Source organism: Dunckerocampus dactyliophorus, chromosome 8 (assembly GCF_027744805.1).
Source record: "Dunckerocampus dactyliophorus isolate RoL2022-P2 chromosome 8, RoL_Ddac_1.1, whole genome shotgun sequence".
Classification (NCBI taxonomy): Eukaryota; Metazoa; Chordata; class Actinopteri; order Syngnathiformes; family Syngnathidae; genus Dunckerocampus; species Dunckerocampus dactyliophorus.
This window is the reverse complement of record NC_072826.1, coordinates 32,109,790-32,136,027: the sequence shown is the minus strand read 5'-3', so window position 1 is coordinate 32,136,027 and position 26,238 is coordinate 32,109,790. Positions and strand designations below refer to the sequence as shown.

Sequence of the window (26,238 nt, the reverse complement as noted above, 5' to 3'; positions counted from 1 at the left end):
GTACACATAGTTCATTTCCAAATGTGGAAATTGTAAATAGTTGATGGTGTTACATTTGTAAATAAATGGTTAATTTGATGTAAAACAGCCCTTTATTATGTCGTTTATGTCGATTACTAAAGAACGCCAAAAGGTAGAAACAAACTTTGTTTTTCTGATGAAAGATGGGTGTGTAAGCTTTCTTTTGGTAGTTTCCATGTTGATAGAATATTCTGTGTGCCTTGAAAGCTCAGTGAACATGGTCTAAAATGGCCGCTACCGGAGGGGTTGTCGGAGTGTCGGAGGGGTTGCATTGATTAATAGTCGTTCTAATGATACACATCTATTGCCTGAGTCTGGAAAAAGGATTTTGAAATGTCAAATCCGCAGGAAGCCTGTACATAACTTGACCTTATTAAAAATGTTGCACTCACGCACACACGAGGAACAGCTGTGTATCTATGTGGTGGCGGGGGGGACACTCGTGACCATGAGCCAATAACCCAAAGAATAATTGAGAGACTTTGTGAGGAGTGTGATACAATACAATGATGTACCTCATCAGAGCCCCCCCACCCCCCACCCCCCCATGCAGCCAGCTGACAAGGGAATATTCTTATCAGGCTGGCAGAGTCGCGACAGAAAAGGAGCGAATTCACTCCCAGTCAAGGACACGATCTTAGCAGGATGGAGCATTCATGGCTATGTATGCACCTGCTTCTTTATTATTAGAAAATGCTTCTGTGCAAGGTCTCGCTCGACTTCTGTCCCCAAGAAAACTCCCAACATGCCCCCCAAGGCCTGTGTTGGAATGAGTAAAAATCCAATCATTCTTTGGTTGCTTTTCTGACTTGTCTCTTCATTACTCTTTTGCACCGCATGTGAGGTTTGTGTTCACAACCCTGTGGTCAGGTTTGGAATGCAGTACATCTGTTGCTCCGTGCTAAATCCAACTCAAAGCAGGCGAGACCACTCGTCTGAAGAGCGTGAGCAAGAGAGCGGGAATGTAAATAATCCATGTCTAAGTGTCACCGGGCTGCCGTGTCGGCACTTCGGCACCGCTCGGTGAAAACACGGCTGTCTCGGGGGCGTTGTCTGGAGTCCGGCATCCAAAAGTCAGATGACTCCTTTAATAAGCAGTGCCACAGCCTCGCACGTCATGAAGGATTTGTCAACTGAAGGAAGAAAATGCATCTGCAAAATGTCACATCCATAGAATTTGGTTTTTAGGCTTTTAATCTCTTTACAGCTTGGCTAAGCTGACAGATAAATGATCCATTGCAGGCCTTGTAATTGAAAACACTGAGAGGGGGTGTGCAATTCATCTTTTTCCACCCCTGCCTCAAATTTCCATGGAGAAATGCCCCAAAATTCAGATAATTGATTAGGCCGATGTTGTTTGGATGGCGAGGGAGGAGAGGCGAGGAGTTGTCCATCACTAATCTCTCTGGCGGTGACGGCATCTAAATAACCTGCAGAAAAGGATAAACACTCGCATCCATCATGGGACTCCCATTGAGGACAGGGATCGATGCCTCGGTCCCTCCCGTGGGCGGGGTCAGGAGGTGATACCTGTACCCAGGAGAAATATCGGGAATAAAACAAGCTTCAGCCTGGTTGGGACTGAGGGTTCCAGGGTACACTGCACGTCCTTCTGTGCCAATTTGAATTGTCCTCTCCCTCTGGTCTCTTGGAGGTTCTAGGATTATCCATCTCCATAGATTGTGCTTGTTTTGTCAAAAAGGAAAGTGGTTTTGTGGATTTGGTGAGTGAAGTCACGTTTGTGGACACACTGAGTCCATGTTTCTCCTTACACTGCAAAAACAGCCATACTAGAATACTAGAAAGACGCCCAAATCATCTTCAAATGAGACAACTTGTTCTATTTCAAGCAAAACATTCTGCCAATGAGGTAAGCAAAAGCTGCTTGGCTAGAATTCTTATAACTAGAATATTTATCTTGTGACTTTTAAGAATATTTTCTTAAATGAAGTTGAATAATTGTACACATTTACACAGATTTCAGGACGAGATTTAATAGAATAAATCTTACGCTGTGCAGCCTTCATAAGCAGCAAATCTGGTCGCTTTTTTTACATTCTTTAGATGCAGCTTGTGCAGTGCAGATATATAGCTATATAGATATACATATGTAGCTATGTTTTTTGTGTGTGAGTCCATTCTTACATTTAGAAAGTTTCAAAGCCAGTTTTATTCTTAATTGTAGACAAATATATATTCAGCAAGAATTCAAATAAGGTTTTCTTTCTTAATATAAGACGATTTTTCCCAAGTGAGAATTGCTAGACAAGATTTTCTTTTTTTTTTTTTTAGGGAAAAAATAAGAAATGGTTGCTTAAAACGAGGCTTTTTTACTTCCTTGAAATGTAGTTTTTGTAGTGTGTCTGTGTGCCTGTCCAAAATCCCCCTGGTTGTGTGCTTGGACCCACTGTGCAGCTTCCTGGCCTGAAAGGTGCCAGTCTGGTGGATATTGTGTGTGCCAGGCTGTGCGAGCCTTTCCCCTCCGCCCTTGCACCACTAAGATTGATCCCTCATTGCCTCCCAATTCTTTCTCTTGCTGCCCTGTGTGCCTCCGCCTTATTCGGAGTGTGAATAGTTGAAGCTTACTGGCTCCTACAGACGGCCAGAGCTGCAGGCGCAAAAGTAAGCGTCCCAAAACTGTTGGCAACCGAGAGAGCAGGTGAGGTGAAGGATGTAAAAGATGGATGACAGAGAACAGCAGCAACAACATGCTTTGTGATGAGTAAAGAAGAAGCAAAGTGCTGGAGGGAAAGAGTCAGGCAAAATTGAATTGTAGATTGAGGGAAGCTCTCTCCTCCCTCTTTCCCGCCCTCTTGTATTTATCCTGTGTGAGACCACGCCTCCCTCCTTTCACTTGTCAGTGCATCTAGAACAGTGAGCTATCTGCACCGGGGCTGCGCGGGGGGGTGAGAGCGATCCTCACTCTGCCAGCGCGGGCGACCGGATCTGAACAGACCGGACGAGACTAGATGCTACGGACTTGCAGGAGCAGGTGTGTTATTCTGTTTGTGTGCATGTGTGGCATGGTAGAAAAAGGGAGCGTGTGGAGGTCTTGTGTCGGATACGGTGCAGGAGCTTTGCCCTAGTTTACACTTGAATACTCTGGTGTTTGGCATGTGTGATGAAGTCATTGCCAGCAGTGCTCATCGGGCTAGGAGAGGAGCGAGGAAAGGAGCTCGTCATGTGTGATAGTTTCTCATGTATTCTTCTAAAGGTACACAAGTTGGTACTGTTTGGGCTTCACCGTCATTTTGTGGACATTTTCTGCTTCCCTGTTGTGTTGAGCATTCATATGAGAAAAAAAAAGTCACTTCAGCCTTCTCAGCACTTAGGTGTGGACTCTTTGTCTCCACGGGGGCTGCTTTTTAAAACATGCTACACTCATTGTCTCGGTCTCGGTCTACTCATCCAAATCTAATCAGGACAGTTGCTGAACGCTAAATTTAGAACCAGAACTGCATCACTTTGCTTTTGGATTGTTTGCCTCTTAGAGACGGGTATTTCTTGACAGACCCCCAACATCCCTGAAAGGTGACCATGACGCCAGCCGCTGCCACTCCTATAAAAGCCTTCTGGTCTTCTTGGCTAAAGCGAATAAACTGGCTGTCAGTGTTTAGGCAATATCTTGATGGGTCAAAGCCCGTGTCACCACTAAGCTGTGGTAGCTATGATAGTGGAGGAGGTGACCTAGAGGTGGAAATATTCATGCTGGAGCCTGCTCAATGGCCCGTGCTGTTTGCAGCGATATTGGCGGATGGATGAACAAATGCAAGCATGGAGACAAGTAAAGAAGAAGCTGAGAGAGATACGTGTTCTTACAGCGTTCATTATTCATCACAACGCACTCTGCCATGGACGCTCTAACCCCCACATCAACTGGCCTCTTTTTCTCACTGAGACGCCCGTGGACCGAAGGAGGAGGATGCTCCCGCTAAGTCTACCTGTCAGGTTGTTCCCAGGCGTGTTCAGCTTGCAGCCACCAGCACGCCCGCGCACACCCACACACGCGCATGCCATTTCCTCTCCACATGCTATTTGTTGCAATAGGAAGCGACCACAAAATCACAGCCACCGGTGTGCTCGCGTCTGTGCGTTTGTCACCTTCAGTGGTCTCTTTTGTGAGGCAAATGGACACCGCTCACAATTGGTAGGAGTGGCGACCTTGAGACCTGTTGATGTTGTTTGTTGGCCGCCATGCTGTGAATACGTAAGAGACGGCGTGGGATTTGGAAGGCACTTGACATGCCGTTTTGTAAAGTGGCTGGAAAATGTGCAGAAGAGGTGGTGACGCAGCCGAGACGCTGGCATGAATATGGATCGTATGCTAATGCGACGGCTGTTGACCGGAGCTGTTGATAAAAGCAAAGGACATGTCCCTCCTGGCATCGATGCGGCCGCCATCTCCAGCCGCAGGGTGACAGGTGGCACATATCAGTGACAGCCGCCAAGGTGACACCACACAGTGGTAGCCATGGCTGGAGATGCATTGGCTTCTGCCCATTACGTTACTGCCTTCACGACCAGCTGTGGTTGGACACGGTGAAGTGGAGGACCGGCATGTTCTGGTCCCCTCATTCTCCTGTGGGGATCTACGTTCACGTTTCCCACGTCTGTGGGGAGTTTTCTGTTTTCTGTCCATGCATGCGCGGTTTCCCCCGGGTACTCCAGCTTCCCCCCCCCACTTCCCAAAAACATACGTTAGGCCAATTGGACACGCTAAATCAGCCATCACCAAATGGCGGAACTCGGTCCAGATCCGGACCAGTGTTGGTCCTTAACGGACCCGTGACCGATGAAAGTGAAATGGAAATATAATCAAATGTAACCATGCTCGCGGACGATCGCAGTGGCGGTGTGGGGGCGTAATTGCTTCAGTTATTACGGTTATGTGACAGCAAACGCGGTGACGTCACTCAAAATGAGCCAATGACATTGTTTGTTTACCTGCCGAGCCAATGAGAACCATGGCTTGCTGAAAAGAACAGTTGATGGAGAAAAGCCAACATTTAAAAGTGAAAAGGACGGAGCGATATATGCTCATTCTTACAGAATCCAGTGCCAAAGCATCATAGCACATTCATGCACAGCACAGACACGTGCAAACGAGTCCTCACTCAGGATCGCATGCGGAATGGAGCAAAACGACAACATCTCTCGCTGACGGGAGAGTTGTTGGGTGCTTCTGCTGCAGAGATCTTCCTCAAAGGTGAACAAAAAGAGGACTCGTGTGACAACAATCACATGAAAATGTGAAACTTGTTGCAGCTTTTCTGTTATTCAATTGTTAATATTATTTCAGAGAAAGCGGTGCAGTTGAACTTACAAATAAGCCTCTTGTGTTCATTCATTGTTTGTAAAGTCAAACTTTTTATTATATGTGTGAAATTTGGTGCTGTTTTCTTGGAAATGCAATTTAGGTGCCAAAATCATTGTGTTGTAGGGCAGTGGTTCTCAATTATTATCTGTCTTGCCCCCACCGGGGGACGGAGATGTTTGCCCCCACATTTGGAAATACTATTGAGAAATTGATAGTATCTATTTATCTTTACCGTCCAGACTGAACTTGAAGATCAGATCAGTGACGCATACGAGCGTATTCAAGAGTCAAACTGCATGCTGAGTACGACACGTTCATGCATGTTGGCAGGTCGGCACTGATACTGAAAGTCCTCCCTGCCGCTAAGTGGGGGGTAAGTCACTATTGATGTACTACACTGCTGAAGGGGGGGGCTTACAACTTCATGTCCAAAAACGATCCTTTTAAGTGTAAAAAGAGCGTGCCGCTGTGGGGGTGATGCATTACAAGACGTTATGTGCACAATACCACCTTCAGGCCTTCATGCTGCTTCATCGGGTGCTGCAGGAGTCTGCACTGTGCACGAGCATATTGCGTACATATTTGTACTACCGGTGCCACAAGGATACAGTAAAAATAATCCAAGTTCAAATACAGAAGCATGCTGTTACACATTTGATTTCACAAGAATGTGCAATTTGATGCCGTTTTTGGCGAACATGCAAAGTGCAGTAAGGAGCGCTGGTGTGTTCCAGCGTGAGAGGAAGCTGTAGTTTAGCGGACGTGCGATGAAGCGGCATGCTGAGATCAGTGAGTAAATCTCAGTGCTGCGTCTCCTCTCTGCTCGAGTGACAACGTAGCAGACGACGCCTTGCACACCATCCCAGCAGCGTGGAGGGAGGGAAGCAGCACAGCACCGCTGTTGGCGTACAGCATGTGTCACAGTACGTGTGCTTTATTTCCAGGGTGCTTGGCCATGTGTGACAACAATGGGATTGCAATCATGGCTTTGTGTGTGGCTGAGCTGCAGCGGTGCGTGTGCGTGTGCGTGTGCTGGTGAAGAGACCCTGCAAGCCACAGAGAAGGGCTTCATGGCTCTTTCTGTCTCAGGAGATACTCCACCATGACACAGCAAAGCTCACACTAAAACCCTGCGATATCACCACATTTGATATTGGAGACTTACTCCAGTCAGCTTTTCGATCGCTGGGTCATCTGTGGCCTTGAGCTGCAGCTTTGGCGCTGTCGTGTAAAATGTAGGTGGCAGCATTAACGTGCTCAGAGCACTAATCGGGAGGCTGGGAGCCATCCTTCTAGAAATATCTTGTGGAATACGCCGGAGCTCTTCTCCATAAATACCACATCATTATTTTTATCTGCAGTATCCACAGTTTGAGTGTCATCTATAGATAGGAAGGGTTTTATCAACCTTTTTAATCTTCTTGTCTCATCCAACATCTAATGAGCGTGTCTCCTCCAGTGCCTGCAAATGGCTCCTGAGGTGTGTGCACATGTGCTTGCAATTAATGTGGCAGACGCACTCCACTCGCCTGGGCTTCGTGAAACAGTCATTAAGGGCACTCAGACAACAACAGCCTGAGAGGCTCTTTCATGTCACAATAAAATGCATACTGAACGTGCTGGAGATGTTACAACATTGATCCGCTTGAATATTGTTTTCTCACATTTGGTTTAGCCAAAACATAACCCCATCAGCTGTGATTTGATTCTAGGAGGATTCAAACAGGATTGCTTCGCTATCCATCCATAGACTGTGTAGCCCCTATTTTCAGCTGAGACAGAGTCAAAGTCAAATATGCGTGTGAATTTCAATCAGTTTATTTCTGTAGCGCCAAAACACAACAGCAGTTATCTCATGGCACTTAACACACGATGAACCAACTGGAACCCCACATGAGCAAGCACTGGGTGACGGAGGCAAGGAAAACCTCCCTCTGGGGAAGAAACCTTGAACATACGTTCTTTCACTAAAATAAAAAAAAAATCCCACAGAAAATCAAAATAAAATAGTCCATTGTCTTTTTGAAATAAATATAGAAAAAGTCAAATCTAATGAGCCTTCTTTCAACAAACCTTTAGCGATGCTCCAATCCTCAGCCAATACCAAAAGAACAACATGTGCCATAGCGTGCCTGTTTTTTAAATGTCAGCAGAAACTCAAAAAATACTTGACTTTAAAGAGTATTATATTTTTAGAAAGCAGAACCTCATAGCAGACACAAAAAAGTAAGTAAAAACACCTTCATTACGTTCAGGAGTACAAATTAAAATGGGCCATCCCTTCATCAAAATAAAAGAATGAAAATATTTGATGTTGGCTAGCGCCTGTCAGGAGTGTAGACAGCGTAATATTTGTATTTGTATTTGTACTTTATTTATCCCACAGCGGGGAAATTCACTTGTTACAGCAGCAAGCAAGATACGTAAGTAAAGAATACAATAATGCCATCTTGTAGCTAGGACGACTTATTTATTCATCACACGTCCTCCTTCCATCACCCGTTCTGACACACTGACAGGTAAGTGAGGCTTGAGTGTAACGAGGAGTCATTTCATGAAGATGAACAAACAGAACCGGACGAAATCCACCCTGGTGGCATCGCGCCGCAAGGATGCGTGGATCTCCACTATGCAGCGTGCAGCGGGGGCTCTACTTTCACTTTTATGTTCCCGAATAGCAGTAAACCCTCCAACGACAGTGTTCCCTCGTTTATCACGGGGGATAGGTTCCCACAATAAGTGAAATCCACAAAGTAGCCAACATTATTTGTCATCGTTTGAATTTGAATGATCAACCTATGAGCTCGGACACAAGAAATGATGAAGTGACTCACGCGTATTTCACTCCCCGTGCCTCGTGTTCGCTGTTTCCGTGTAGCGTTTTTGTATCCTTGTTAAAACATATTGCACCTGCGGTCGTATTTTACTCCTCCTCCTCATCCTCCTCCGTGAGCCGAAGATTGATTTACAGTATTCCTTAATGGCACCCTGCAGCTGCGTAACTTTGCCTTCCTTCAGCATGTCCACAAGTCCAACTTTTTGTGCGATGGTTAGCATCTTCCTCTGCCTTTTGGATGCGCAACGTTTTGTCGACATTAGAGTGTTCAGAGTCACACGGTTAGCTTCTTCTGTTTACAGTGTTGGCGGTTAGCAAACAGCTCACACGGTTAGCTCCTTTGTTAGCCATGACCACAACAAGACACGACATGAAGGAGATTGATTGACAATGGTCCACAGCCAATCAGGATGCAGAAGACGCGATGGGCGATGCAGACAGAAGAGAGAGAATAGAGAGACACTGCCACCTCGAGCTAAAGCACAGAACTACACCACTCAACTTCCCACAATGCACTTCTTCTTAAAGGGCCAGTAACAGCGTTCACACGCTGTAAAAAAAAAACGATACAGGGAGTTTGTGAAAGGTGAACCACGATGGAGCGAAGGAACACCGTACAGTGTGGGGTTTTTTACACTGAAGTGTTCCTTCGACACATCCAGTAGCCGTTTGAATGTCACGGCTTCAATCCATCCCAGTTTTTTAAAACTTCTATGAATTCATAAATCATCATTTTGTGGTTGGCCAAATATATGCACACTGAAGCAAATTGTATATATTTTGTTCCCAAACGAAGCATTTTCAAGCATAAAAATGAAGTAAAATACAAATACAGAGCAATGAGGTATGCAAGCATTCAAACTGTGAATGTAGTATTTTACATTCATTCATTCATACGTCGACCATACAGCCCGTCGTGGCCGCACAGCCAGCCTAAATTGCTGATGTGCACGTGCACACGCGCCGGACATGAAGTGAAAGGACATGAGTGAAAGCCATGAAGGCCAATCATTTTTCAAGTTGAACTTTGAATTGTGACCAATATCGACCTTTATAAGCCGCTATAGGTCGCACCTGCTAGCCAGCGGTGGTGTTCTTTATGTGAAGAAACAGCACCTTTACTCGGAAGCTGAGCTGCTCGTCTTAGCTCCTTTCAGTCTTCCTTGTCTTTGTGCCACAACGCAATTGTGCTGTTCCACATTTCCCTGATTTTCCTCCCTCCAACTAACTTCCATTTCTGTGTCCGTCACCCTGCCTGCGCCCGTGTTGAGCCCAGTCACAGCCTCAACCCGCCTCCACGCCTCCACGCCTCAGGGTGCAACATTGTGTTGCCGTAATAAGGTTTACGGAATTACAGATCTCTGAAATTGGATTTTCTCACTCCACCACAGGTTTAAAACCATGTGCATCAGGGGTACATGTGACCTGCAACTGAACGAGCGTGCAGTATTTGTGCACAGGAAGAGCATGAAATGACAGTCTGGCAGACTTCATCCTACTCCCAAATCAACCTGCCTCTCTAACCAAAACAAAAGCTCTTCCTCTGTGCCCTTACAGCTTTGTCTGTATTTCATCTCATTCTTACCCCCTGCTACTTTGGCTCTACTTTGCCTGACACTCATCCCAAAGTTGCTTTAATCCCTGAAATGTGGCTTCTGGTGAAGAGATTCCTTCTCAGGGATGTACGGGAAGTACAACATGCTTAAACTGAACCAACAGTGAGATTCCTGTCCCGTCATCAAAAACCACCAGCATTGAGACGGGCAGCCTTGCAAGAGCAACATGAAGGTGTTGGTGGGGACTTGGTATTCATTAGGAGTCCTCCATAGCGGCGGCTTAGTGAACTCTTAATTGGAGAAGAGGCAGCCTCGGGATGAGGGATCAATAGGAGCGGTCCAGGGGTTCCAGCCCACTGAAATCAATCTGCCTCCCACCAGATGAGAAGGCAGACAATCAAAGAAAAGACAATCCCGGGGTTCCTGCCTGTTAACCCCCCCCAACTTAATCTGGATCAGCCTGGACAGACACAAAGCAGTCCTGGGGGAATCAAGTCAGTAGCTTTTCTCTGTTCATGAATAAACGTGCTCATTTTATGGCAAGAGTGTAACGCTAATGAAAGGTGAGAGATGAATGCACAGGAGCGCCCACATTAGGAGAAATATGAAATGAACCCCCGCTGTATTTTTGCTCTGCTGCTAAAAATAATCACTTTCTCCTCATTTTCTTCCCCGGTGTAACGGCCATCTCTCTTGTTGAGGTGTGGTGCACTTATTCACATCAAGGACAAGGCCAGGTGTCATTTTCTCTCAGTTGTCATGCTTGTCACATGACAATGTCGCCCACAGCCTCTCTTCTTCTTCTTCGTATTTATACTTTTATACTTTCTGAGACAAACGGAAAGTCTGTCTCCTCCGCATTAGCTGGGAGTCCCAAGCTAACGCGGATGTCACATAATCCCGTCAAAATAAACCACATCTCATTCTTGTGTCCTCGGCTCAGCGGTGTGATCCAGAAACAAGAGCCGCGCAATAAAGCGAGCTTTGATGAAGGCTGATGATCTTATTGGATGTCAGAGTTCCAGATGCACGGATGGACTGGCGGGCACAGGTGTCCACGCACCTCTCTTTAGATGCCCGTGAGTGGTTGGCAGGACCAGCCCGGACAGAGAGCAGCTGGGAACACGGACGTGCCTTGGCAGCAACGTGCCGTGTATGCTAGCTTAGCCGCCTCTCGGGCGTATTCTTAGCCCTGCTGCACATGCCACATACGTTGTGCAAAACCTGTCAACAGAACAGGACCCAAACGGGGGTTTGATGGAGATACCACAGTAGAGTCGGCTCAGCTCGCATGTTAGACGCTGATGCCTGTCCAATCAGAACCGTCCCACTCCTGTCAACATGGCTTCACTCGGAGCTTGCAGGTTGACAACCTGAGGCAAATGGAGACGTGCAGACAGAGGGAAGCAGTACAATGGAAAAGATGACAACAAACGGTCTTTGTGACATCTAGTCCAAAACAATAAAGAGGATGCCTGATAGTCTAAACCCAAAACCAAACATGCAGACGTGTGTGTTCTGACTACCATGAATGCACTGGCAGAGAACGTAGGCGTCAGAGACGACCCCCAAAACATACAACATTTCAAGCAGAACTTTCCCTTGGACACAAATACCTTTTGGTTTTATGACAGCTTCAAATATCTAAACAACTATACCAACATAAACAACACAAAAACACTAAAAAAATAACCATTTCTTTACAAATATAACACCATCAACGACAGTATTTGCAATTTTCACATTTAGAACTGAACTATGGGGCCGCACGGTGGCCAAGTGGTTAGCATGTTGGCCACACATTCAGGACATCTGGGCTTGAATCTCCGTTGGGCATTTCTGTGTGGAGTTTGCATGTTCTCCCCGTGTGTGTGTGGGGGTTTTCTGGGTACTCCGGTTTCCTCCCACATTCCAAAAACATGCATGTTAGCTTCATTGGAGACTCTAAATGGTCCATAGGTATGAATGTGATTGGTTGTCTATATGTGCCCTGCCATTGGCTGGACGCCAGTCCCGGGTGTACCCCACCTCTCACCCGAAGTCAGCTGGGATAGGCTACAGCATGCCCCCACGACCCGAGTGAGGATGAGCGGCATAGAAGATGGATGGATGGATGCGTGTGCATGTGTTCACGCGTGTGGGTTAAAATGTCCCTACAATGTGTAACCTTCTGCATGCTACACTCCTCCGCGCTCTCTCACTTCCTCCTTGCTGTCATGTGTGATTTGTCCGTTAACGCGATCGAGCCTTATCTTATCAATTGCACTTCTGCCAGAAAAAACGGCTTAAAAGTGCTCGGAAGTGAAACGCATCAATGGGGAGTTGCGTCATCACCTCTTTTTGCCTCTCATGCAAAAAAATGTAAAAGACCTATAAATGCGTTGTTGAGATCGGGCGTTTGGGATTATAAAAAATATATATAAAATATAAAAATGTATAAATATGTCTTTGGTACTGAATAAAAAAGTGAGTTCATATTATGCCCCCCAAAACGTTAGCATGTTAGCATGCTGTCAGAATGGAAGTTCCATCGCCAGTTTACTTGCTAACTAGCACAGTTAAACCAGTGTCTGCTTTTCTTAATGAGAAATGATCCACAATGAAGCCAAGGAGAGTTGCAATTTTCATCAAAAAGGTGAGGAACACTCATGAATTTAAGAAGTAACAGCAACGTGTGCAGTTGTCATCTGTGTGGATGCTGCTCGTCCTGACCCCCTTTGTCTTCAAACAAGGGAAAAGTGACGTTAAATGTTAATTGATCCGTCATGTTCGTCTTTTATGTGTATTTGTATGCATTGCAAATTGTTTCCTGTATGTCCAACTATCGTTGTTCTCTAGTCAAAGTGTTTTGTGTTAACAGTGTTGTGTGTCCGGCACAGATGAAATTGGATTTGGAAAAATGTATTCAGTTAGTCTGTGTAGGCTCTCAGTCGTACAGGAGTTGTCCATCGAGGAAAAGGCTTCTTGAGACGTCATCTGTACTTCTGTGAAGAAGGTGTCGGACGTTTTGCTCCTCATCCGAAGAGCTTCGTCAGCAAACTAATAAGTGCTGGTAGCCTAGGCCTTAAATACAGTAAGAGTGGGCGGAATTGGTGTGCCAACACCCTCCTCCTATTGGTTCCTTACACTAAGCCTGGGCGGAGTAGTGGTATAATCCTATCCTGCTATTAGCACCTCAGATAAAAGGGAAGTGTCGCTCCCTGAGTTGGGTATGAACGACTCTGATACTGGCTTGTTAGCATCTATTGTTCTGGCTCGGCCCTGGCTTCACCTCATTTGCAAGACTAAGAGCTGTGGGTTTTGGTCTCAGTAACCTGCTGAACACAGGGTCCAAATTAAACCTCAAACCACCATTCCGATTCAATGATGGGTTCTGTTGTTTGACAAAAATAGCTTCCTTTACTCCTCTTTCAAACCATCTGTTTTCTTTGGCCAAAATCTTTACCTCGCTGTCCTCAAAAGAGTGATTGGTAGCTTTAAGGTGACTTGTCACTTCCCAATTGTCCAATGTAAAATACAGCGTCAGTCCAACGGTGTTTTACCTGCAGGGCTGCTTTGCAGTATTTAACAGTCATACATCATCTTTAAAGCAATTCTATTTTGGGCAAAATCCTCATTTTCAACTTGAAGAACCAAGGATGTATGTTAGCGTTTTCATCTTATTTCGTAAAACGCGTGTTGTGCAGTGCGATACTTTCAGCCCACAGTAGTTACGTTATAGGCAGTACGGAATATCTGGCCGCTACGTGTTGTAAATAATAAATACGGCAGATATCAGCTGATCGCTGCACTTCTCTCAAATCTCAGTCAACATCTTTTCAACCTAAACTGTCAAACACTGTCAGGATGCTTCCTGTGTTTCCTGAAGATCTGCAGTGATGTCAGGAAGGAGTGCTGATGATGATTAGTAGCATCTGGGCTGCTTAGGGTTGGGGTGGAGAGAGAGAGAGGGATGATCCAGAAGGAGATTGCAGTATAAAACATGCTGAGAATGACAACGTGTATATGATACAAGTACTTATCCATTCTGGACTTTGTTTGCTCCACAGGGGGTGGAATCCAAAGCAGAGGACGCCTGCTTCGTTTTGAGTCAGGTAGGTTTTTTGTTCACATGACATAACGAGGAAATGTGATCAATTAGTTAATTTCCGATACCAACCTTCCATGAGCGGAATCAGCTGATACCGATACCGATCACATGATGATACATGTTTCGATTGATTTATGATGAGTGCTATGGGCCGGGGGTGTCGTATGATGGGGAAAAGTTAAAGGGATAGTTGTGTTTGTTTGCTATGAAGTTGTATGACACCCCCATCAGCAGTGTAGTACATCAACATTTAAATTACCCCCCCCCCCCCCCCCACCCCCCACCCCCACCACCACCACCACCACCACCACCACCACCACCACTTGCTCCCCTAAGTCCGGTTCTGGTCAGAGATCCGTGAGGAGGAACGTAGTTCCTCTTACTTGTTGGGGTCATTTAGGAAAAGAGTTTGTCTTCTCCAAAGAATATGTGTTGAAAAGAGACACATTTGCATCACAAAAACACCTCCTCAAAGAAATCAGACCTCACAGATGGCTCGGCGTTATATTTGTCTGCGCGCTCTCGCCTCTCCGTTCTTGTGCATGTGATGAAGACCCTCGCGTCTTCCTCTGCCACGGAGCGCTGCGGCCATCTTGCTGACGTGTTTTCATGCACAGAGACAGCGAAGATGTGAGCGTCTGGACGCACACTGGTGGTCCCATCCATCCATTCATCATCGTATTTTTTTTGGGTGTGCATTTGCATTTTTTTATCATTGGGCCTGAAAGGTTTCCTCGGCCCAGTTCGGCCGGTACTGGGCCCCGGCCCCTGTGGTTGGGGACCACTGCACTACATCAACTACATCTAATACAATCCAGACGTTTACCAAGATAATGTCAGTGTCAGTAAAAACATCAGCGTTTGTACTCTTCCAAAGTTCTGACAGAACTCTTTGTGTTAGAGAGCTTTACATTGTGCGCGTGTACCTAATAAAGTGGTGATCGAATGTACCGTCTGAGGAAGGATGGCTTGAGTGTTCTTGCTGTTGTTAATTGGTTGAAGCAAACAATACAATATGCATCAACACATTCTTTTCACCGTGGGGATCAGTTCATCACATCCAGAGACAAGCGAGGCGTCATGCAGATTCCGCATCATCACCTCATCATCTGGCTGACAGTGATTAGCACAAAGAAGCGCGAGAAGGCTGATTGTCAGCTCCTTTGGATGCTTCTGTGATGGTGCAGCTGTGTAGTGGTCCCAGCACATCCCCTCTCTGCGGCCCTCAAGCCCATACGTATGCTAATTGGGAAGACATGTAAAGACCCAAATGAATGATCTTGCGGAGAGGGTTGCGTGTGAACAAAAAAATACAAACGTATGAGAATGAATGAGTTGGGGATTATACAGTAAACCAATGGCTGAAAACCAGCGTCCACTTGTCAAGGCTTTGGGCTGTAAAGCCTCTTTCTGCACTGAACAAGCCAATAACAGCACATACTGTATTTCATGCTCGATGCTTTCAACTATTGGGCTTTCTAAACATATTTCTGTAGTTAGAGTATAGAAAACCTGTTTTTTAACATTATCAGAGCTCTCTGGACGTGAAATAACACCCCTATAGTCACCTTTAATCTCCCATTAATCTTAGTAATAACAATAATAATAATGGATTCCAAGTTGATAGCGCTTTTCAAGGCACCCAAAGCGCTTCACAATGAAGTGAAGCCATTATTCATTCACACACTGGTGGTGGTAAACTACATCTGTAGCCACAGCTGCTCTGGGGTAGTCTGACGGAAACGTGGCTACCGGTTGGCGGTAGGCGTGGTGGTCCTCTCTGACCACCACCAAACATTCATTCCCATTCACACACCAGTGTGGGCAGCACTGGACGCAAGGGGGGTGCCCAGGGTGGAGGGAGCAAGGATTCCGCTTTCCGGACGACCTGCTCTACCTCCTGAGCCACTGTCGCCCATCTTTGAAGAAGTATGTGTAGTATATCAATAGATTGATGTGTTTATTACGCTGCCTTCCACATTATTTCCATCATCTGTTAGGCCTGTGTTGGACTCTATCATCATAAGCTCAGTGAAATTGGAACACCCACACATGATTCTTTTTGTTGGATTCCAAGACCTTAGGCATGATAGTGATGACTGTTGGAACAGCTCCACTGTTCTAGGAGAGATTTATTCGATTTTTGCTGCAGGGATTTGCTGTTCTCCAACCACTTGTGCCCATGATTAGGTTTGCTGGACACTGTGCAAGAAGCTTGACCTTGCAATTATGCCAAAGCTCTTCTATGCTTCCAGTTGTGCCACAACAATGTTGCATGCCGGCCACTGCCACCCGATATTACCCAATATTGGAGGCAGAAAATAAGACATATTAGACATAAATAAGACATAACATAGACTCACACGTTAGCATTGGGAGAGTTCCTTGTTGTTTTATTCTGGACAGCATACTTCCTGCGGGGCTGTTGTCTCATTACTGACACCTAGTGGTCAGTGTAGAATGCTGCATATCATGTTTTGAATGCGTCCTCTGAATGCCTCATATTTATGTTTTTGTTCATTTAGTCAATTCTGTGCTTGAAAATAAAAAAAGACATGAACCAAACAGCTATCATGTCTTCATTTGCAGAGGCGTTATAAAACTAGTTCACAGAAGTAGTCAGAAAAAGCAAAAACACATGCTAACTTGGGGGGGGGGGGCATCTTTCGTCTTTTCTTTGCCGATCACTCGAGGCGGCAGAACTTTGATTGTTCGTGTCCCGGTGACATTAGCACGAGTCGACAGGTGAGTGACGTGTCTTTGGTAAGCTATTCTGTTTGAGGTCTTCACAACCCCGTCGTGAGGACAGCATTCCCGTTTCTCTTTCTTCCTCCTCTTCGCCATGGCAGGGGCCTTCAGCAGTGCAGAAGGAAAACCAAAAACCTTCCAATCAGAAAAGTCTTTCAAAGGCACAGTTGATGTGAAGGCCTCATCACTTCAGTCAACATCAGCTTGTTTATGTTCTATCTTTGCCCCGTTCCTTCCATGTCTGTGATGTGCTTTCATATCCTGTGAGCTTCTTTCCCCAGCTTGGTGTTTGAGGCTATTTCTCACCTCCTCACTGATGCATGTGATGCACGTTGTTGAGCACGACGGGGCCCCTTTTCTGACCCTCATTTTCTACATCAGCAAGACTAGAAGTGCCAGCTTGCTTCCACGCTCCACTGATTACAAGTCAAATATTAAAGTGCTGTGCTGTGTTGTGAGCTCAGCCTAATTGATTCCTTCCGCCTGGCGCGCACATAATGGCCTGACAGCAGGCGATACCATGCTTTGTCAACAACGGGCACGGTGCCCGGGACGGCACCCCAGCGAAGGTCCCCTGTGAGCGTGCCAGCCTGCGGCCCCGCATGCTGAGAGGCCGCTTGGCAGGCTCCTGAGGCCCAACACGGACTCTAGACAGCTCATTATCGGTGTCATCAGTCGCCTCTTTACTGGCAAGGGAGGGTGTGTATTTGAGCATCCAAAAATATTTGACTTTTTTAACAACTTCGACGTTAACTTCAAGGAAAACTGCACTTTTTTGGAACGTTGCCTTCTAAAGATGTAAAAACAGATAAAAACAGACGGCTCGGTACCGCACGTAATGGGAGACACCTATGCCGCCTACAAAGGCTGCTATGAAAAAGCTCTAACAAGGTTTGATGGTTGTCTATCCATGCTGTGAGCCTGTCGTGACTCGTACTTCCAAGATAACATGGAATACTTACACTATTTTGCCAGATTTTGCCCATTCATTTTGGCAGCTCTGGCTCGGGAGGTACAGCAGGTCGTCCAGAAACCGGAAGGTTGGCGGTTTGATCCTCGCTCGCTCCACCCAGTCACTGTCGTCGTGTCCCTGGGCAAGACACTTCACCCCCCTTGCGTCCAGTGCTGCCCACACTGGTGTGTGAATGGGAATGAATGTTTGGTGGCGGTCAGAGAGGACGTAGGTGCCAATTGGCAGCCATGTTTCCGTCAGACTACCCCAGAGCAGCTGTGTAACAGATATAGTTTACCACCACTTGTGTGTGACTGAATAATGGCTTCACTTCATTGTGAAGCGCTTTGGGTGCCTTGAAAAGTGCTATCACATCTAATCCATGATTATTACTATTACCAGAACTTCAAAGTACTCATTGATTTCACATAGCAATGTAGGAAGGAACGCGTACACCAAGTATTGCCTTTTCCAAACTCAGAAATAAAACCATAGCAAATATGTAGCCTTACCTTTTTGGAGTGGTCTGAAGCGTTGTGAGCGCGACGCTGACGCGCTGCGGCCCAGTCTGTGGTGAAGCTAGTCGCTAGCTTGGTTGTTGCTGTAGCTTGGTTAATATGTGCGTCACATGATGTGGAAATGGAGCGCTTTTTGGAGGCTTTTTCAGAAGGCTTTATAGACGGATTAAGTGGGTCCCATACGTGCAGTACTGAGCTGTCCGTCTTTACAATGGACAGAAAAGAGACCCTTCCTCAGTTATGACACCGTTAAGGTCTTTTCATGAATAGCTTTTGACGGCGCTCTTTAACGAGGAATTACACAAAGACAGGTGACGCGATGGAGGTCGTCACTGTACACTGTTGTTGAGAAATATATCCCCAAATGTATCCCCATCCCTCTCCTGTCTGCTTAATGCATGATTTATAGGCCATGTCATGTGCATTCCTACTTCTCTTCAATGCCTTTCCACTTCACAACCATGGACCCCGTGTTATACCACGTTCATCCACGGCGCTTTTCTCATGAATGTGATTGACCTTCTTGCTCACCGTGATCCCCAGTAAAAGGTTAAAGGTTCCTTTTCATCTCCAGGTGCTCAGAAGGCTGGCTAAGCCCCTGTCCCGTGTGATGTTTAATGTTCCATAGGAGCTGATGAATGACAATGCTGCGCTAGAAGGTGTAGGGGGTCGATGTTGTGGAGCTCGTGGACAGGTGCACTCCTCACACTATTACCCAAACAGAAGCGTACTGACATTAATTGTGACACAAGGGTGATGAATTGGATCAAGCCTCTGTGTTTCCTGTCGAGTGTGAGGTGGTTGGGGCAGAGCGAGGTAGGCTGCTGGGTGAGTGTGTGTACCTTTTCCACCCGTGCTAATCCATTGAATTTTCTACTTGAGCGTTTTCAGCTCCCATTTGGGTCTGACCAATCAGCAGCACCACTTTGGAAGCCAGGGCGGCTTGGCCACTAAAGACCACAGAAAAGTCATCACAGTGTCCTCTCCCTTGAGAACCGAGCAGGGCTTTCATTTCTACCTCCGTCCCACTACTTTCCTGCCATAGATCCCAAGGGGGTGCAGTCGGACAGGAGGTCATGATTGCAACCACGGGAGGGGTGACAGTTGGCTTCCTTTCTGACAGCAGTCTAATAGATGGCTAATAGGAGTCCCAAAGACCTCCCCTGTTGTCCCGTTGTGAGCCCCTGTGGGGAAGCAGGTGGAGTAAAGGGACTGAAAGGTGGCTGGCAGGCTGGTGCTCTGTCCTTTTTCCTTCTCTTGTATTATTTCATCTCTGCTAGTTCCCCCGATAAGTACGTTGATCAGAAGTTTCATATGTCTTCCTTTACAGTGCTGGCCCCTCTTTCCCACACGTCAAAGGTCCAGCTGTAAGTGTAAGACAGCCAATCTAAGTCAATGTAATGTCAAATAAATGTAACTACTCCTTAACATATTGTTAAATAACATTCATTAGTTATTTAACCCTTTTTTCCACTTTTGACGTTACCAGTTCAAAAGGTTGTGGCTGTCGGATGGTTTGTGATAAAATGACAAACATGACGGGAGTAAATTTCCTCATTTAATTTGCATATCATGACGTCACCAGGTTCAGAATTGGTCAGATCCCTGTCCCCACGACACCATCTCATCAAAATGTCAAACCCTGCCAGCATCATCGTCATTTGCAGCGGGATCTTGAACGGCTATTATGACTTAGATAGATATCAAGTATCTACTAAAGGATTGCCTTCCACTCCTCCAGATCATTGTATTCTCAGGTCATATCTATCAGCCGTCTATTTTTGCAGAAGACTCTCCTGCAGACCGTACCACGTATGCTATTTCCACTTTTTGTTGACATTTGACATTTGTTGACTCCCCCGCTCCCGTTAGTGGTGTTTTGACAACTCACCACGCCCCCTCCCGCCACCCCGAACACGGTTTAGCAAAGCATGGCCTCAAGTATGCTGCATGTGGACCGTCATGGCGAGTGGACGCGCTGCCGCACGCACAAGGGGCTTCAAAGTCTATAAACGTTTACAATTTGCATACAAACGGCCACAAATGTTGCTCAGATGGAAGTTACAGATGTCCGCCATCTCCTGGTCTAAAGTATTAACTACATGAGGCACCATATTTGCCGAAATGGCTTGTTAAATTCAACAATGTTGCATATACAGTATGTAACATATGCATTTTCCAGTGGTGGGTGGGGCATTTCGTACCGAGGCCTTTAGTGGGGACTTAAGCAACCCAATCCATCTTGTACTGTAGTACCTCCACTATCACGTAACAATCATACAAACAATACACAAAAACACAGTAAAACTGCAAGCATTACAGAATTAGGGATGCAAGAAGCAAGAAAGGCACTTCAGCCTTTATGTTTCCATACATCGTCTCTAAAGGACTACAAACTACAACCTCTACTCTCCACAGTGTTGTTGGGGCAAGACTGCACTGCACCAAAGGGTCGCTGTGGACTGTAGTAGTGCTAGCCACAGATGATGGGCATTGAAAGGCATTTATCGGCATATACCGATCTTGCCATTTTTTACGGAAATCATCCGATACTGATCGGTGGCCGATCTATGGGGGCATCCTTAGTCTGTGGTAGTGACCAACTCGTGCCAACAAATGGAGTTGTGACTAAAGAACTGCTGTGTTTAGCAGTTGGCACCCACTTCTACTTGTATCCATGCGTCCGTTTGGTGTGTCTGTGTGTGCGCTACATGCATGAGATTTCTGAGTGTCCGCTGATCTACATCAGAGGACACTCAGTCCTTTGGAAACAGCCAATAAGAACTGTCCGTCGTAAAGGGATAACGAACGACGACCACCTGATCAATCAGAGCGCTAATTAAAAGCCTGCCAAGGCCTCTGCGACCCAATACGACATCAATACTGCAGCACCGCAGCGAGTCTGAGCTGTTTGGCAAGCCTCACTGTCATTGCAGGGTGGGCACCGTGCCAAGGACCCCCTTTGAGGGCCACTTAGGCTCCCCCATGGTCCCCAAACACAGGTCAGGACAGACAGATGGGCCGTCTGCGCAGGGGAGAGAGAGATGAATCCAGACGTAATGTATGCTTTGTAACTTGACTGTAGTTGCTTTTATCTCAGGCCTTTTGCTGTCATTTCAAGACCCATCACAAACAAATCAGCTGAGCTTGCAAGTTGCCCCATCTTGGGATGCATCTCCCAAAATCCCCGCTGGGAAGGCCTCATTGACTGAATCGGTCTCTGTGGCGTTCTTTAAGCAACCACGTGGAGGAAATATAAGTAGCCTTGCGGAGAGAGCCTCTGTAATATGAACAGAGTGCCAAAGTCTCCCCTCTGTGCTCCAACCTTAACCCCCCATGCGGTTCCAATAGGTGTGTGTGTGTGTGTGTCTAAAACCCCATTAATCCCATGACAAAAGGTCCCACAGAAAGCTAGCTAGCCAAGCTGGGGGGTTAGAACAGCAAACGGATGGGGAGCAAAAAGTGAAGGAGTGATGGATGCCCTCCAACCCCCACCGGTACGCTTAACACCAGAGAAGACACTCATAACGCCCTCAGAGCGCATAGTGATGGCCTTCGGGTGGTCAAAGATTTGAATGAATCTGAGTGAGCGTCCATCGTTGAACAGTAACTTCCCGCCAGCACGGTGATTTCCTCTGTTGAAGGGATGCTGGGTGAAATCATGTGCTGCACTATACCGGTCATGGTACACGCTATAGGTCATGTGATAGGCTTGCCATCAGACGACCAAGTTCAGCTCGGGGAGGCAGGAGGCTGAAGGCTTTTAAGTGCAACATATTGCACGCACATTTACAGTGAACACTGGAAACAATATGAATGTCAGTGAAGCTAACAAGATTCTTCCATGCAGCACACGATGTATCCCCAACCCCCCCACACACACAGTTCATTGATTATATGAACCCACGTCTGGGTTTAGAAGGCACAAGTGATCAAGGGGTAGTGACTGGGGTTGGCCATCGAGCATCGATGGGAACCGGGACTAACATTCCGATTCTCCCGGGATCGTTCACGTTCATTTTAAAAAATTTTGATTCCTGCTTTCGATGTCTGACCAGCCCCCTGACTGGAAAAATGCCAGCATAACACCAACGAAGAAGAAGCCGGCCAATTTCAAGATGCTCGAAAGTTTGGCTGAAAGTTTGGCAAGAAAAATGAGGAGGCTAATAGCGTCGTGAACTAATATGCTAATACTGTATATTCTGAGAATCAGTCATCATCTGGCAGGTAATGGCTGAGTTTACGAAACACAGGTCGGTAATTGTAAGTTACCTAGTTATTCATTTTAAACCACGTGGTAAGAAAACCCTGGGACTTCTAGTGTTAGCCTGCAGGTGCTAATTAGATTGTTGTGACGATAAATAAAAACACATCAAAGGGCTTTATAGTTACATGACAGCAACAACAATGGTGGCCAGATCAAGCATCTATTTCCCAATGGTCCAACTCTTTTGTTGAGATATCGTGTTGAACAAATCATAACATGCCTGATTGCTCATTAGCGCTTCAGCAGTGCAAAGTCACACAGAAGTGCATTGACTTTGTGGATTGGTTTGATGAGACGAACAATGAGCCCCGACTGATTTGTCTGTAATCCATTTAGCCGAGATGTGATTCACTGTAGGAGGGCTTTGGCTGCTGGAAGTACGTGCCAGTAAGAAACAGCCATCACTCAGTAGGCTGTCCTGTCCACCAGCTTGCTCACTTGTTTCAGCTGTCAAGCCCGTCTCAAAGGAGCGGGCCATGGGCCGCTCTGTCAAAGGTACCACAAATGGCTGCTTATCTAAACCACAATAGGACAGGCGAGGCACGGACATGTGCAGACTGCAAAGCAGGCCGATATTCTATCAACATTCTGATGTGAAAACACTTACCTATTTACAAAAGTTCGCTTTTTCTTCCTTCTTTAATCCAAAGAGGCGGCAGTTGAGGGGGGGTGGGTGCTAACCCCAAGTCGGGGACAATCGGGGCTCTGTTTGTGTTTTCTTTTCCACCTCTGTGTTCTCTTTGGGCTCTCTTGGAGCGCACCACTGGGTTGCACAGGAGGAGGGGTAAATGTCGCGACCTTGCCGGGGACCCTTGCCCGAGACCACCACGTTCGCACTACATGCCGCTTGGTTGCTGCTGGAAACAGCGGAACAGCAGAGCAGACAAGTGTGAATGCCAGAAATCAGTGTGGTTAGATGGAAAGTAGGAAAAACATGGCGGCCGACCACGATCGTTGTTGCAGGAGCCATCTGTTTACCGTACGCCTTCTTTTGCTGAAATTGGCTCGCTTATTTAGTTTGACCACCGGTGGCGGTATGGAGGCACACACGTAAGTGCGGAAGTGACAGGGCACGGGCTGGGGTGACGGGAGGTCACACAGTTTTTACCGCTCATGACGTACAGACGCACCTGGACAATCGGCGCCACTCATGCTTGCTGCACCATACCTCCACACGCGCCATACACACAACATTGTGCAATAAACGGGACTATATGTTTATGCGGAGCGTCTCATGACCAAGATTCCCTGCACCCAGGAGCCACTAAAAGGGTAGGACTAGATAGTCGCTACAGTTATGAAGAACAGAGATCAGGGGTACCCATCGGGTGGGCCGCATGGCATTAGAAAAGATAGACGTCAGCCTACCAGCCATCGGCACTATGATATGTGACTTGATTGACATGCAGGACAGCCAATCTGGCATCTTATCTTTTCTGACACATGCATGACCACGCAGTTGCGTACAAGTGCTGCAAAAGTCTAACATCCATTCAGTGCAAGGCGTCACATACATGACAGATACTGGAAAGAGTTGTAATGTGCAGTAAATATGGCTTCATGCAGTAATGGATGCAAGGTACACCAACATACAGTACACTGGATTGTATTTATATCTCAGATGCGTGGAGTCAAATGGTAAACAAATATGATGGTAGCAGGTAGGTCATGTGACTTGGTCCTTTCATACGTACGTGTGTGCACCCCTCATCTTGATACTTTCATGCAAAACTGCAAAAACTTCAAAACAACGAGTGTAAGGAGTCCTGAAATAAGAAATGAGGTCTAAGTTGGACAAGTTGTTGTTATCACATAGTCAGGTTTACCCCAAGTAAAAGGTCATAGATTTAGGAATATTGGGCCTCACTCACAAGCCGTTCTTAAGAACAAATTTGTTCATAAGTCCTGCTTAAGAAGTTCTTTATGAAGACATTAATGAATGTTTTCTTGTCAACACTCAGGAGTACTCTTGTTGGCCCGTTGGTTGTGTGGTCCGCTTTTGTTTGTTTGTTTTTACGTTTATGTTTGGCTCATTTCCAGAGCACCTCTCATGTTGGATTCCATGAAATAGACTTCAACATCAATCAAGTTACTGTGCAACATCACTATGAAGGGCGGCATGCCACTCCCCCCTCAGCCACGACCCAGTGGTGGCACCAGACTTGCTCCTCAAGTTAGGGGGCCCGTTTGTGAATAAAGTTGAATATTATGCCGATATTGTCCAACTCTCAATTTTCAATTCCGATAACAACCGATGCCGATACGTGTAACATCACATATGTCATGGAGATGTCTCTTGGAGATGAATCAAGTCCATCCATCCATCCACGCATGCACACTCAAAGAGTGTTTAACTCTTGCCCTCACTTTTTGTCAGAGAGATTTCATGTCTGAGGTGCAGCATTAGTGCGTGTGTTTGGTGAATATTTATAGGCAGCAAAGCAGACCAAGGAATCTGTGACACGTCTTTGTTCTCCAGAGAGAACAGATCTTTACCAGGCCTTGTAGCGGTGACCAACACCCTCATACGCTTCACTTTCAGTTCTCTCTCTCTCACTCTCTTTGTCTTTGCTCCTTGATGTCTCTTTTTCCTCCTCGTCTTTTTATTTGCCAGTAAAGTCTCCATCCAGCATCCCATCTGTCTCCAGAGTCCAAACCATTTCAAAGATAATGGACCTTGCAGATCACAGAGTTGCAGGGATGGCACACGAGCATGATTAATATTTCTTTTCTGCGTCTGGGTGTAGTCCAGGCTCTTAAATTGTCGGGAATCCTTCCAAAAATATAGTTTGACTCCTGAGCGTGTTTATATGGTTATATTTGCACATATAGTGGCCATGGGCGCTTATTTACTCAACAAAGCTATTTTGAGAAGGCCTTGATGTACACAAGCTGATGTCAGATGATTGGTGGACTGAGTAGAATTACTTCTGCGTTCCAATAGGAATGAAAAGAGTAACTGCTTCACATTAGCTTGACCTTTTAGTTTCTATTTGGTTCCTATCAATAATGCAGAGCAGTTGAAGGCGGGACTAGTTACTCCCTACTTGCGTCCTCACTGTTTGATAGACCTTCACTGTAAGCATCTCAAGCAAGCATCTCTCCCAGACCATCCAGATATGTGTTGTTTTATTCATGAAATGATTTGTTTCAGTGTTTTTTAGCTCGTTTTGCCAAAAGCATTCAGGCTTTGTTCTTCTAAGCGACACATCCAGCTTTGTGTGCTACTTGGAATGGAAGCAAAATTAAAACACTTGTTGAATAAGCGCTGTGTGTTACAGTGGAGAGATGATTCATGATTTAAAGATGTATGCTTCTTTTTTGGGTCACAGTTTCACGACACAACGCCACCAAACCAGTACCTAGCTTACCGCCTGGGTGAAATGTGGCCGTCGTAAAGGACACAGTGGGACCAAGTGGTTAGAGTGGATGCCAGTATTGAATAACAATGGAGTAGATTTTATAGAGCTTTTCAAGGCACTTCACAGTGAAGTGAAGCCATTATTCAGTCACACACTGGTGGTGGTAAACTACATCTGTAGGCACAGCTGCCCTGGGGTAGTCTGACAGAAATCACACCTACCTCCACCAAACACTCATACGCTAATGTGCAGCACTCGAGGCAAGGGGGGGGTGTGAAGTGTCTTGCCCTGGGACACAACAACAGTGCCTGGGTGGAGGGAGCGAGGATCAAACTGCCAACCTTCCGGTTTCTGGACGACCTGCTCTACCTGGTGCCCATTTTTGAAGAAGTATATGGATAGATTGATGTGTTTATTACGCTGCCTTCCACATTATTTCCATCATCTGTTAGGCCTGTGTTGGACTATATCATCATAAGCTCAGTGAAATTGGAACACCCACACATGATTCTTTTTGTTGGATTCCAAGACCTTAGGCATGATAGCGATGACTGTTGGAACAGCTCCGCTG

At 46.2% G+C, this 26,238-nt stretch overlaps 1 protein-coding gene across 7 annotated transcripts in view; it reads left to right on the top strand.

The window, feature by feature from the left end:
• Positions 1-2,874: 2,874 nt before the first annotated feature.
• Positions 2,875-26,238, top strand: part of sulf2a (sulfatase 2a) — a 64,936-nt gene continuing 41,572 nt past the window's right edge. For 6 of the 7 annotated variants that reach the window (XM_054784037.1, XM_054784039.1, XM_054784036.1 and 3 more), the window contains exons 1-2: positions 2,875-3,013; positions 13,780-13,824. The gene's annotated coding sequence lies outside the window, so the exon portion shown is untranslated. The remainder of the gene's footprint in view (positions 3,014-13,779; positions 13,825-26,238) is intronic. The other variant, XM_054784035.1, reaches the window with a different exon arrangement.